This window comes from Schistocerca gregaria, unplaced genomic scaffold (assembly GCF_023897955.1).
Source record: "Schistocerca gregaria isolate iqSchGreg1 unplaced genomic scaffold, iqSchGreg1.2 ptg000178l, whole genome shotgun sequence".
Taxonomy (NCBI): Eukaryota; Metazoa; Arthropoda; class Insecta; order Orthoptera; family Acrididae; genus Schistocerca; species Schistocerca gregaria.
The window spans coordinates 20,215,927-20,230,794 of NW_026061728.1; positions in this window are offsets into that span (position 1 = coordinate 20,215,927).

A 14,868-nucleotide genomic window follows, 5' to 3' on the forward strand; every position below is an offset into this window, starting at 1 on the left:
AGAATATAATAACCAGCATCAAAATGCAACAACACAAAAACAACAAAAACTCAGATCTGCAACACTAGGATAAATTATTTATATTTTTAAAATAATAATTCAAATCCCAAAGAAAGCAGGTGTTGACAGATGAGAAAATTACCAAACAATCAGTTTAATATGTGACAGCTGCAAAATACTAACATGAAAGTTTTACAGATGAATGGAAAAACTAGTAGAAGCCGACCTCGGGGAAGATCAGTTTGGATTCCGTAGAAATACTGGAACACATGAGGCAATACTGACCTTACGACTTATCTTAGAAGAAAGATTAAGGAAAGGCAAACCTATGTTTCTAGCATTTGTAGACTTAGAGAAACTTTTGACAATGTTGATTGGAATACTCTCTTTCAAATTCTAAAGGTGGCAGGGGTAAAATACAGGGAGCGAAAGGCTATTTGCAATTTGTACAGAAACCAGATGGCAGTCATAAGAGTCGAGGGGCATAAAAGGGAAGCAGTGGTTGGGAAGGGAGTGAGACAGGGTTGTAGCCTCTCACTGATGTTATTCAATCTGTATATTGAGCAAGAAGTAAAGGAAACAAAAGAAAAATTCAGAGTAGGTATTAAAATCCATGGAAAAGTAATAAAAACTTTGAGGTACGCCGATGACATTGTAATTCTGTCAGAGTCAGCGAAGGACTTGGAAGAGCAGTTGAATGGAATGGACAGTGTCCTGAAACGAGGATATAAGATGAACATCAACAAAAGCAAAATGAGGATAAAGGAATGTAGTCGAATAAAGTCGGGTGATGCTGAGGGAATTAGATTAGGAAATGAGACACTTAAAGTAGTAAATGAGTTTTGCTATTTGGGGAGCAAAATAACTGATGATGGTTGAAGTAGAGAGGATATAAAATGTAGACTGGCAATGGCAAGGAAAGCGTTTATAAAGAAGAGAAATTTGTTAACATCGAGTATAGATTTAAGTGTCAGGAACTCTTTCCTGAAAGTATTTGTATAAAGTGTAGCCATGTATGGAAGTGAAACATGGATGATAACTAGTTTGGACAAGAAGAGAATAGAAGCTTTCGAAATGTGGTGCTAGAGAAGAATGCTGAAGATTAGACGGGTAGATGACATAACTAATGTGGAGGTATTGAATAGGATTGGGGAGAAGAGAAGTTTGTGGCACAACATGACTAGAAGAAGGGATCCGTTGGTAGGACATGTTCTGAGGCATCAAGGGATCACCAATGTAGTATTGGAGGGCAGCGTGGAGGGTAAAAATCATAGAGGGAGACCAAGAGAAGAATAAACTCAGCAGATTCAGAAGGATGTAGGTTGCAGTAGGTACTTGGAGATGGAGAAGCTTGCACAGGATAGAGTAGCATGGAGAGCTGCATCAAACCAGTCTCAGGACTGAAGACCACAACAACAACAACAACAACAACATTTTAAAAGGAGACAAGGGGACCACAATATTACTGGTACACCAAGAACAATACATTGACAAAACACAAGAAATCATTTTACAAAATAGCATTACAAAATTAAAATCAGACATGACATTCAGATTAAAGACAAAAAAAAAAAAAAAAAAAAAAAAAAAAAAAAAAAAAAAAAAAAAAACTCTGAAATATATTGACATCATACTGGATAACATGGAGAAAAGAAAGTTGTCATAGATCAGTCCCACTGCGCTGGTTCTCCGAAGCCAACCAAAAATCCACAAACCGAATCTTCTGTGAGGCCAATACTGGATTTTAGAAAATCCCCCCACATTAAAGCTTGCAGTATACAAGTTAAAATTTCTGTCTGAAAATTTCAAATTACAAGAAGACAGAACTATTAAAAACACTTCACAGCAAATACAACGAACAAAAGATATAACCCTCCTTTCATTTGTTATAGAAAACATGTATTGCAACATACCAGTACCAGAAATAGTTCAAATGGCTCTGAGCACTATGGGACTTAACATCTGAAGTCATCAGTCCCCTAGATCTTAGAGCTACTTTAACCTAACTAACCTAAGGACAACACACACACAGTCATGCCTGAGGCAGGATTCGAAACTGCAACCTTAGTGGCTGCGTGGTTCCTGACTGATGAGCCTAGAATTGCTTGGTCACACTGGCCAGGAGTACCAGAAGTAATAGAAATTATACATAAGTACCTGAAAACTTATAGTCACCTTCCTGATGAACAGATTAAGGAGATATGCACAGTAATAAAGCTCATAACACAACGAAATTACTTCAAATTCAGTAATGAATTTTATTTAGAAGAAGATGGATTACCAATTGGGTCCCCAGTTTCAGAAGCCTTAGCAGATATTTTTGTAAACCACATTTAACAGATCATTTTCACAAAAATATTTGCAAAAGAATACAACATATTATACTGGTTCAGATACATGGATGACATCCTTTGCTTAACAGATGTACCACAAAGAAAAATTGAAAAACTACATACTGACATCAGCAAGATCCATAAAAATATAAAATTCACAATTGAAAGAGAACAGAACAACCAAATTAACTTCCTGGATATAACAATAAAAAAACAGAACCATAAGCATATGTTTCAAATTTACCGTAAACCCACAGCAACAGACAATATGATTCCTCAATCCTCTAACCACCCGCTCACACAAAAGCAAACAGCACTTCAACACATGCTCCACAGACTCAACACAGTACCACTTGCCAAAGAAGGCTACCAAAAAGAATTGGACATAATGATGCAGGAGACACAAAATAATGGTTACAACAGTAACACAGTAACCAAGCTTAACAACAAAATTAAAAGTAAAATAAAAGCAGAAAGCTCCAAACCACAGACAACAACACAACAGAAACAAACACAAACATGCAGTCTCATAACAACTGCACAGGATAATCAGAAAAAGTTGAAAGAAAACAGTAGATGATACACAATGACATACAAACGCAAACTCACCTATCAAATCACCAACATTTTCAAGAGATAAGGAACAAACATAGCAGACACAATAGACAGTTCTATTCAAAAATACACCCCAAAACTGACAAATAACAGAGACATATACCAGAAAGCAGGTATATACCACCTACAGTGTAACACTTGTGAAGGCAGTTACATAGAGCAAACAGGGGAACATTTGATGTCAGATACAAAAAACACATGAGAGTTTGGAAATATGGGACAAACCACATCACATTTGCAGAATGCCTAAGAGAAAATGACCACAAACCAACCACTAGAGACAATGACATAAAGTAATTAGAATCGACAGTAAAACAACACCTCCTAATAATCCAAGAAAATTACCACATACAGAAAACCAAAGCAGAAGGGAAAATCCTGTTGAATGACCAAGTACATATGCCAAGCCATTCATTATTTAAAATAATAGAATACCATCTGCAAAAAGGATTAATAGAATAATACAGTCCAATATAATAATAATAGAATCCAAAAAATCCATGAACCCCTCCACAGAATGTTGAAAGGAAAAGTCAAATCAGCTGTCGCTGTCACCAAAATTTTCAACCACTCACTAATAGCTTGTACTCCCGCCTCCACTGCCCCCCCCCCCCCCCCCCCACCCAAATTAAAACTCATCAGCTCTATCCCCCTCCCTCCCTCTCTCTCAATCATACGCACACGCAGTATAAACATTAGAAATAGAAGTTAGTCTCAAACATATACTTCGTTACATTTGCAACAAATAGGTAAACTTCTCAAAGAAGATGAAACAAATAATGTAGTTGCAATATTTACGTTGAGAAAAACAGTGTACGACAAAATAGTTGTATCGAGTGACAAAAGAACAATAGTCGACCACAAAAAGGTGAGAAATATGGTGAATGGTGTATGGAAGGTGAGAACACAAAGATGTGATTATATGGCAGTGATAAAAGTGGTAGTGTGACCTTCAGACCAGATGTGAGGATAAGCAAATTAGCAAATCATAAGTAATTACTTTTTTTTACAAAGTGAACTGTTTAATAATCTAAAAGTAACAAAATTGTATCATTATATATCCCACTGATGATGCCTTAGAACAGGAGAAGGCGAAACACATATGGGATAAATAAAGTAACTAGCAGAAGGAAAAGGAAGCTTTATTTACAAACCAAAAATATATATCACAGTACCCTGGAATGGGGAATGTATTAAGCACTATCTTTTACATCCCTTCCACAATAATATTCCACTGACCACTGAACCTAGATATTATCACTACTACACAACCCCTGCTCGCTGCCCTTTACCTCGTGGCTCATGCCCCTGTAATAGACATAGATGCAAGACTTGTCCCATACATCCTCGCTCCACCACCTACTCCAGTCCACTCACAATTGTCACTTGTCAAATCAAAGACAATGCTACCTGTGAAACCAGTCATGTGATCTAAAAGCTAAGCTGCAACCACTGAGCTGTATTTTATGTCGACACGGCAACTGACGAAATGTATGTTCACATGAATGACAACCAAAATCCTGTGATGAAGAAACAGTTGGGCCAATCAATTGCTGAGCATGTTGCGCAGCATGATATTTGTCATTTCAGTGACTGCTTCACAGCCTGTGCCTTCTGGATTCTTCCCACCAACACCAACTTTTCTGAATTGCACTAGTGGGAACTCTCCCTACAGTATAGCCTACATTTAAGTAACCCTCAACCTTCATTAGTCACTGTCTACCACCAAACTATACCATTCCTTGTTCCCATTCCAGAACACAATTCCAGTAATGCACCCACAGTTTTTATAGCTACCTCCTTTTCTGATGGCCCTCCCGCCCCCCCTGCCGACATCTGTCTAATCTCCTGACTCCAACTAGCTGCCGTACCCTCTCCCCGCTTTGTCCATGTAACCGTCCACAAGCAGCACATAACTGTCCCCCTACCCTGCTATCTCTCCCTGCCCCATTCTCCTCCTTCCCCACCACCTGTTTGCTTCTCCCACCATGTGCTTCTGCTTGCAGTCTGGTCTTGGGTGCCAGAGCTTGTGTGCTTTTGTGTTTGTTTTCCTTGCTCTGATGAAGATTTGTTATGATTATTAATATGCAGCCAATATGCAAGGTATCAACATTCTATTAAGGAATGGGATTATCATTGTCTACCGTCAAAGAAAAGCTCTACAGTTGGGTGCATTTCCTTGAAGAAGCTTCTGGCTTTGAAACATTTAAAACACTGTGGGCTCATTCTTATTTCTGTTATCTCTCTCTGAAAATAATGCTAATAATCAAGAACATATATTTAAGATTATTTCTATTTTCTTTCATCTGTGATCAGATTCTACAAATTTCCCAAAATTTACTTCTTTTCAGTTTTAATATCTATTGAGCAATAGTGACTGTTTACTAGCACTGAAGTTAACTAAAACAAAACAATGGTTGTTAGCAACACTATCCCACAAGGATTTTTGTGCATGATCTTTCACACAGCACTGAAGATGAGTTCCCACTGTCGTATTTGTATTCCTCTACTGTTTCATGTTTCAGGTTCAGAACCCACTAAATTATTCAGATGTTCATCATCATGATGATGGTTCAAGTAAGGTTAAACCATGTAATGGATAGAATGGGAACTTCATTGCAGAAGACAATAGAAAATATACCATAGATGTTATGTTACATCAATAGTTGTGATACAAGCCGTTCAGAAGCTGTACAGTTTCAGAGGACGGAACTATCAGCACCTGAAATTGCTGTTGATAGTTCCGTCCTTAAAATGGATAGCCAGAAGTTTCTTTTATAAGGTCAAAATTATGAGCTCACCAATCTTTATTCATGTCTTTAAGATCCTATTGGGGATGACCAGATCTCTTACAGTTTCTAATGATGTATGCAGACAGGTACTTAGTATGGACATCCGTGGAGCACAATACTTATTATGTCTTCAGAAAGTAAATGTGCACACAATACAGATGAAGTGATCAAAAGTTGTTTCATATACAGTTAAGTAAAACATGGCAAAGAATGGTTGTTGTAAACACAAATATCATTAAATAAAACTGAAACACACACATAATGATATTTATTGCTCATAATTGTAAAATAAGTTCTCTCAGCCTGACTTAAATGAATGGAGAGGCAACACAAATAGTTCCCAAGAGTGGTCTAGAATGCAGCCTAGTTAAACTGAAGCCATACCTGAAGAAGATTAACAGCAGAATCAAGAAAGTGGAGTGAATGTAGGCCGTAAACAGATTTGTTCTATGGTATTAATGAATTATGTTAATTTATTATTATTTACAAAACCTGTGAGCCAGAAGGCTAAGTTTTATTGGCTGTGGATATAGTCATTATATTTTGTTTGTAGCAGTATGTTACTTCGCATGAGCAGCGTCTATTCAAAAGTTCAATTCTAATTTATGCCTATGCATTGGAAATCAAGGGCTTATTATTATTATGGGACCCTACTTGCTTATTAAAATGTAGTTACTGAAAAATCTGTAATTTTTAATTCAGGACTCTTGCTCATTAGTACTGGTGTCAATAGAAATTAGAAAAATCAGATGATCAAAAGTGTATCAACAGATCCCGGAAATTCACAGCAATATGTCCATAACTGGCACTACAAATGTGGATAAAGTTAAACTAACAATTATCAATATCTTTTAATGCATATAACAAAGAAAGTTGCTGTGACTTACCAAATGAGGAAGTGCTGGTAGATAGACACAATAAAAAATACACAAACACACACACAAATTCCAAACTTTCACAACCCAAAGTTGAAGCAACCGTGGGTTGCGAAAGCTTGAAATTTGTGTGTGTATTTGTGTATTATTTATTGCGTCTGTCTACCAGTGTTTTATCATTTGGTGAGTCACAGCATCTTTGTTTTTTATGTATATTTTTACCATGTGGAATGTTTCCCTCTATTATATTGGATACCTGTTAACATAGTTAAGTTTACTGAAAAGAGGAAAAATAGCCCTTTAATTTGAAAGTGATCTTTCCTTCAAAATATACCTATTAACTCGTAAGACTTTGCATAAAGTATGAACTTAATCATCAGAATTTTGTAAATAAAGTTACCAAAAGTCTTATGTGGATCTTAATATACGATACTGGTGTGGTGCCACTGCTCCACACTTCTCTCCAGTGCTAAACTAGTGATCCGTTAACATCTTAGAATGCATCCTGTCCACTAATCCTTTCTTTTAGTCAGCTTGTGTAGGAAATTTCTTTTCTCTCCAAGTCCATTCACCCATCTTATGTTCAGCATACATCTGTAGCACCACATTTCAGAAGCTTCTATTCTCATCCTGTCTAAGCTGTTTGATATCCATGTTTCACTTCGTATATACCAACAATCAATACAAATGTTTCCAGAAAAATCTTTGTAACACCTAAATCTACAAACATGTTGTGAATATTGCAGTTCCATGTTGTGAATACTTCAGTTGTCTTTATTTCTGTGTCTAAGAAAATTAGAGAGAAATTTCCCCTCCCTTTTTTTTCGGGCATGTTCATAGCTGTGTTTTCACACAAACCTGTTTCAGCATTTTCTGTACTATCTGAAGATAGCAAAAAAAAGTGCTGAAAAATGTCTCACTGAAAACAAAGCTACAAAGGTGTCTTGCATAAAGTGCAATTACTCTACAACCTAAGTTTATATTCAATGCTCCAAAATTTCTCTTCTTCAGAAACACTTTCCTCTCCATTGTCTGCCTAGATTTTATATCATCTCTACCTTGAACATCATTAGCGATTTTGCTGCCCAAATAGCAAAAATCATCATCTTTAAGTGTCTCATTCATTAATCTAATTCCCTCACATCACCTGATTTAATTTGACTACATTCCATTATCTTCTTTTGCTTTTGTTTATGTTCATATCATATCTTCCTTTCAAGAACTGTCCATTCCGTGCAACTGCTCTTGCAGGTCCTTTGCTGTCTCTGACAGAATTACAATGTTGTCAGCAAACCTCAATGTTTTTATTTCTTCTCCATGTATTTTAATTCCTATTCTGAACTTTTCTTTTGTTTCTTTTACTGGTTGCCAAATATACAGTTTGAATAACGTCACGTATAGGCTACAACCGTGTGTCACTTGCTCCCCAACCACTTCTTCCCTTTCATGCCCCTCAACTGTTATAGCTGCCATCTGGTTCTGTAAAAATTTTAAATAGTGTTTCACTCCCTGTATTTGATCCCTGCTTCATAATTTGAAGGAGAGTATTCCAGTCAACATTGTCAAAAGCTTTCTCTAAGTCTACAAATGGTAGAAACATAGGTTTGCCTTTCCTTAATGCATCTTCTAAGACAAGTTGTAGGGTCAGTATTGTCACATGTGGTCCTACATTACTCCAGAATCCAAAGTTATCTTCTATGAAGTCAGTATCTGCTGCTTTTTAGTCCTTTTATAAAGAATTTGTGTTTGTATTCTGCAACGACAAATTCCTAAACTGACAGTTTGGGAATATTCACACTTCTCAGCACCTTATTTCTTTGGAAGCGAAATTAATACATTCTTAGTGAAATTTGTGGATATTTCACCAGTTTCGTACATCTAGCACAGCAAATGGAATAATTTTGTCATTGTTGTCTCTCCCAATGCTATCGGTAGTTTTGACAGAATGTTGTCTACCCCTGGGTACTTGTTTCCTTGTTTCAGTGTGAGTCTTCAGTGCTCAGTCAAATGCTTCTCACAGTATATCTCCCTTGTTATCTTCATCTGTCTCTTCTACTATTTGTATGATGTTGCCCTCAGTTATATCTCCCTTGTATAGATCCCCTATACACCGATGAGCCAAAACATTATGACCATTGCCCACTGTGATGTCGGACGCCACCTGATAGCGTTACAGGCATATGACACTCTAAAAACAGTAAGTAAGTGGGAAGCAGATGCATATGGGGATCACCCTAATGAAGATACAGGTCCTCACAGCTTTACTTCTGCCAGTATCTCGTCTCCTATCTTCCAAACTTTACAGAAGCTCTCCTGTGAACCTTGCAGAACTAGCACTCCTGAAAGAAAGGATACTGCGGAGATATGGCTTAGCCACAGCCTGGGGGATGTTTCCAGAACAGTTTTAATCTGCCAGAAAGTTTCATATCAGTGCACACTCCACTGCAGAGTGAAAATCTCATTCTGGAAACATCCCCCAGGCTGTGGCTAAGCCATGTCTCCGCAATATCCTTTCTTTCAGGAGTGCTAATTCTGCAAGGTTCGCAGGAGAGCATCTGTAAAGTTTGGAAGGTAGGAGCCGAGATACTGGCAGAATTAAAGCTGTGAGGACCGGGCGTAAGTCATGCTTTGGTAGCTCAGATGGTAGAGCACTTGCCCACAAAAGGCAAAGTTTCTGAGTTCGAGTCTCGGTAGGGCACACAGTTTTAATCTGCCAGGAAGTTTCATATCAATGCACACTCCGCTGCAGAGTGAAAATCTCATTCAGGAAACCAACAAAATGATTGTATTGTGAGGGGGCTTTGTGCAGCTTCTGTCCCATAAAGCACTTAGGATTATGGATGAAATGGGATGACTGTTGCTTTGTAGTAACCATACCAACACAGTGTAATAGAGTGAGAGGAGCTTGCTGGAGCTTCTTTCAGAAATAATTCACATAGGGTTTTGGATGAAGTGTGATGATTGTGGCTTTGTAGTAACTATACCAACAGGATGATAGTATTGTGAGGGGAGTTTTCTCAAGCTCCTTTCAGAAATAATTCACATATGACTATGAATGAAATGCAATGATTGTGGCTTTTTAGTAACTGTACCAAAACTCGTGGTATTGGTCGGAAAGCTTTTTACAGTTTCTTTTGGAAATAATTCACATAGGACTACGAATGAGATGAGATGATTGTGGCTCATTAGTAATTATACTGGAAAAGTGATAGTATTGTGAGGGGAGCTTTCTGCGGCTTCTTTCAGGAATAAATCACATAGGCTTATGGATGAAATGCTAGGATTGTGGCTTTGTAATAGCTATACCAACAGATTGATACTTGAGTGAGAGGAGCTTGCTGCACCTTCTTTCAGAAATAATACACATATGGTTATGGATTAAATGCAACAGTTGTATGTCTTTAGTAACTATAACAACAAAGTGATAGTATTGTGAGGGAATCTTCCTGCAGCTTCTTTAAGAAATAAATCTCATAGTGTTATGGGTGAGATGCCCTGTATGTGGTTTTGTTGTAGCTATAGCAACAAAATGATTCTACAGTGAGAGTACCTTTGTGCAGCGTCTTTCAGAAATAATTCACATAGGGTTATGCATAAAATGCGATGGATATGACTTTGTAGTTACTATACCGACAAGGTGATAGTATTGTGAGCTTTCTGCAGCTTCTTTCAGAAATAATTCACATACCATTATGAGTGAAGTGCAATGATTGTCACTTTTTAATAACTATACCAACACTTTGGTTCTAGAGTGAATGGAACTTTTTGCAGATTCTTTCAGAAATATTTCACAGCATGCTATGAATCAAATGCAATAATTGTGGCTTTGTAGTAACTACACCATCAAGGTTTATAGTATTTTGAGGGGAGCGTTCTGTGGCTTCTTTCAGAAATAATTCACATGACGTTACAAATTAAATGCAATGATTGTTGCTTTGTAGTAGCTATATGAACAGATTGATTGTTAAGGAAGAGGATCTTACTGCAGATTCTTTCAGAAATAATTCACAAAGTGTTATGAATGAAATGTGATGATTCTGGCTTTATGGTAACTACACCAAGAAAGTGATTGTAGTGTGAGAGGAGCTTTCTGCAGTTTCATCCAGAAATAATTCACATAGTGTTATGGCTGAAATGAGACGACTGTGGCTTTGTAGTAACTAACCGTAAAAGTGATTGTAGTGTGAGAGGAGCTTTCTGGAGCCTCTTCCAGAAATAATTTTCATAGTGTTAAAGATGAAATGCCATGATTGTGGCTTTTTTGTAACTATACCAACAAAGGGATAGTAATTTGAGAGGAGCTTTTGTCAGCTTCTTTCAGAAATAATCTTCATAGGGTTATCGATAGAATGCAGTGCTTGTTGCTTGTTGCGGACCTTTCCTACAAGAGAGTGCAAGAATTCAAATAGCTAGGGGCACTTTCCACTGTGAACTCATCATGTGATGTAGAGATCAATGCCAGAATACAAGCAGGAAACCGATCTTTCCACAGCCTAGCACAACTGCTTTGATAGAAATATCTCTCCAGACAGTTCAAGATTCAACTGTACAAAACCTTTATCCAGCCTCTTGTTCTATATGGCTGTGAGACATGGAGTATCCGGAAACAGGGCTTCCATAAGCTCCTTGTTTCTGAGAGAAAAGTGCTTCGGAAGATTTTTGGTACAGTTCTGGATGCAGATACCAGGGAATGGAGGATCAGATACAACGAAGAGCTTGAGGCACTATACCAGCGGCCCAAAATAGCAGGTACCCTGAAAGCCAAACAAATGCAGTGGGCCGACATTGTAGCTTGGATGGAGGATCACACCTACAGGAAAGAGACTGCCAGGGAGACCCAAGAACAATTGGAGGGGTGGACCCCATGAAGATTTAATCCAAGTGTCAATAGATGTGGACGAATGGCAGATAGCAGCATTGGACAGAATACAGTGGAGGAGGAAACTTGTAGATGTGTGTGGTCTACTGGGCCTGATCACGTAGTAGTAGTAGTAGTAGTAGTATTGCTTTGTGTAAAATTTCAAACAAAGTAACAGTACTGAGAGAGGTGCTTTTGCAGCTTCCTTCAGAAATAGGTCACAACTGAACCAACAATGTGATAGTAATGTGAGAGAATCTTTCTGCAGCTTCTTTCAGAAATAATTTCCACAGGGTTATGGATGAAATGCGATGAATGTGGCCTTGTAGAAACTGTACCAACAAAGTGACAGTACTGTGAGCAGAGCTACAAGCAATTCGTTTCAGCAATAATTAACGTATGGTAGTGGATGAAATCAGAAGATTCTGGCCTTGTGGTAACTATACCATGAAAGTGATAGCAGTGTGGTAGGAGCTCCCTGCAGTTCCTTTCAGAAATAATACTCATAGGGTAATGGATGAAATGTGATGATTCTGTCTTTGTAGTAACTGTAGGATCAAAGTGTAGTAGTGTGAGTGGAGCTTTCTGCAGCTCCTCTCAGAAATATTTCAGGTAGTGTAATGGATAATATGCAATGATTCTGGCTTTTTTGGAATCATACCAACAATGTGAAGCTGCTGTGGTATGAGCGTTCTGCTGATTCTCTTGGAAAAAAAAAAAAAAAAAAAAAAAAAAAAAAATCACATATGGCAATGCATGAAATGCGATGATTCTGGCTTTGTAGTAATCATACCAACAAAGTGATGCAAATGTGGGAGGAGCTCTCTGCGGCTTCTTTCAGAAATAATTCTCACAGTGTAATGGGTGGAATGCGATGATTCTAGCTTTGTAGTAAAGATACCAACAAAAATGTGTCTGCTGTGGGAGGAGCTTTCTGCAGCTTCTTTCAGAATTAATTCACATAGGGTAAAGGATTAAACTGCAATGATAATTTCTGTGTAGTACTCAAGTCAACAATGTGACACAAATGTGGGATTAGCTTTCTGCAGCATCATTCAGAAATAATTCACATAGGGTTATTCATGAAATTCAATGACTCTGGCTTTGTAGTAATCGTACCAACAAAGTGATGCGAATGTGGGATTAGCTTTCTGCAGCTTCTTTCAGAAGTAATTCGCATGGTGTAATTGATGAAATGTAATGATTCTGGCTTTGTAGTGTTACGCAAGTGTGGGAGGAGCTCTTTGTAGCATAATTTAGAAATAATTCTCATAGGGTAATGGATGAAATGAAATGATTCTTGCATTGTTGTAATCATAGCAACAAAGTGACACAATTGCAGCAGGACCTTTCTGCAGCTCCTTTCAGAAATAATTCACATAGGGTAATCAAAGAAATGCAATGATTCTCACTTTGTAGTAATCATACCAAGAAAACAATGCAAATGTGAGAGGCGTTTTCTGGAGCTTCTTCCGGAAAAAATTCAAATAGGGTAACAGATGAAATGTTGTAATTGAGGATTTGTATTAATCATACCAACAGAGTGACGCCGTTCTGGGTGGAACATTTTGCAGCTTTTTTCAGAAGTAATTCACATAGTGTAATAGATAAAAATTGATGATTCTGACTTTGTAGTAATGACACCAACAAAGTAACGCAAATATGGGTGGAGCTTTCTGTAGCTTCTTTCAGAGAAAATGCACGTAGTGTAATGGATGAAATGTTTTGATTCTGGTTTTGGAGTAATCATACCAACAATGTGACGCTGCAGTGGGAGGTTCTTTTGGCACTGCCTGTGAGAAATAATTCACATAGTCTTATGGATGAAATGAGATGATTATGGCTTCGTAGTAATCATACCAACAAAGACACGGTGCTGTGGGAGGAGATTTCTGCAACTTCTTTCAGAAATAATTCACATAGCATGATGGATGAAATGGGATGTTTCTCACTTTGCAGTAATCATACGAACAATGTGACGCTGCTGCCTGAGGAGGTTTCTGCAGCTTCTTTTAGAAATAGATCAGATACGGTTATGGATGAAATGTGACAATTCTGGCTTTGTTGTAATGATACCAACAAACAGATGCTGCTGCAAGAGGAGCTTTCTGCAGCTTCTTTCATAAAATAACCACATACAGTAATGGATGAAATTGGATGATTTTGGCTTCGTAATAATCATACGGAGAAAAAGACGCAGCTGTGGGAGACGCTTTCTGTAACTTCTTTGAGAAATAATTCACATAGGGTAATGGATGAAATGCGATGATTCTGGCATTGTAGTAATCATAGCAACAAAGAGATGCTGCTGCAGGAGGAGATTTCTGCAGCATCATTCAGAAATAATTCACTTAGGGTAATAGATGAAATAGGATGATTCTAGCTTTGTAGTAATCATAACAACAGAGAGGTGGTGAGGTGGGAGAAGCCTTCTGCAGCTTCTTTCAGAAATAATTCACATAGGATAAGGGATGAAATGCGATGATTCTGGCTTTGTGGTAATCATACCAACAAATAGACACTGCTGCCGGAGGAGGGACAGCAGCTTCTTTCAGAAATAATTCGCATAGGGTACTGGAAGAAATGCGTGATTCTGGCTTTGTAGTAATCATATGAACAAAAAGATGCTGCTGTGCTAGGAGCTTTTCTGCAGCTCCTTTCAGAAATAATTCACATAGGGTAATGGATGAAATTCGATGATTCTGGCTTTGTAGTAATCAGACGAAGAAAGAGACGCTGCTGTGCTAGGAGCTTTTCTGCAGCTCCTTTCAGAAATAATTCACATAGTGTAATGGATGAAATTCGATGATTCTGGCTTTGTAGTAATCTGATGAAAAAAGAGAAACTGCTGTGGAAGGATATTTCTGCACCTCTTTTCGGAAATAATACACATATGGTAATGAATGAAATGGAATGATTCTGGCTGTGTAGTAATCATATGAACAAAAAGAAGCTGCTATGTGAGGAGCTTTTTGCAGCTCCTTTCAAAAATAAATCACATATGCTAATGGATTAAATGCAATGAATCTGGCTTTGTAGGAATCATACAAGCAAGGAGACGCTACTGTGGAAGGAACTTTCTGCTGCTTCATTCACAAATAATTCACTTAGTGTAATGGATGAAATGCGATGTTTCTAGCTTTGTAGAACCATACCAAGAAACAGGTGGTGCTGCGAGTGAAGCCTTCTGCATCTTCTTTCAGCAATAATTCACATAGGATAATGTATGAAATGTGTTGATTCTGGCTTTGTGGTAATCATACCAACAAAGAGACGCTGCTGTGGGAGGAGCTTTCTGCAACTTCTTTCAGAAATAATTCACATAGCGTGATGAATGAAATGGGATGATTCTAGCTTTGTATTAAATATACGACCATAAAGACACTGATGTAGCA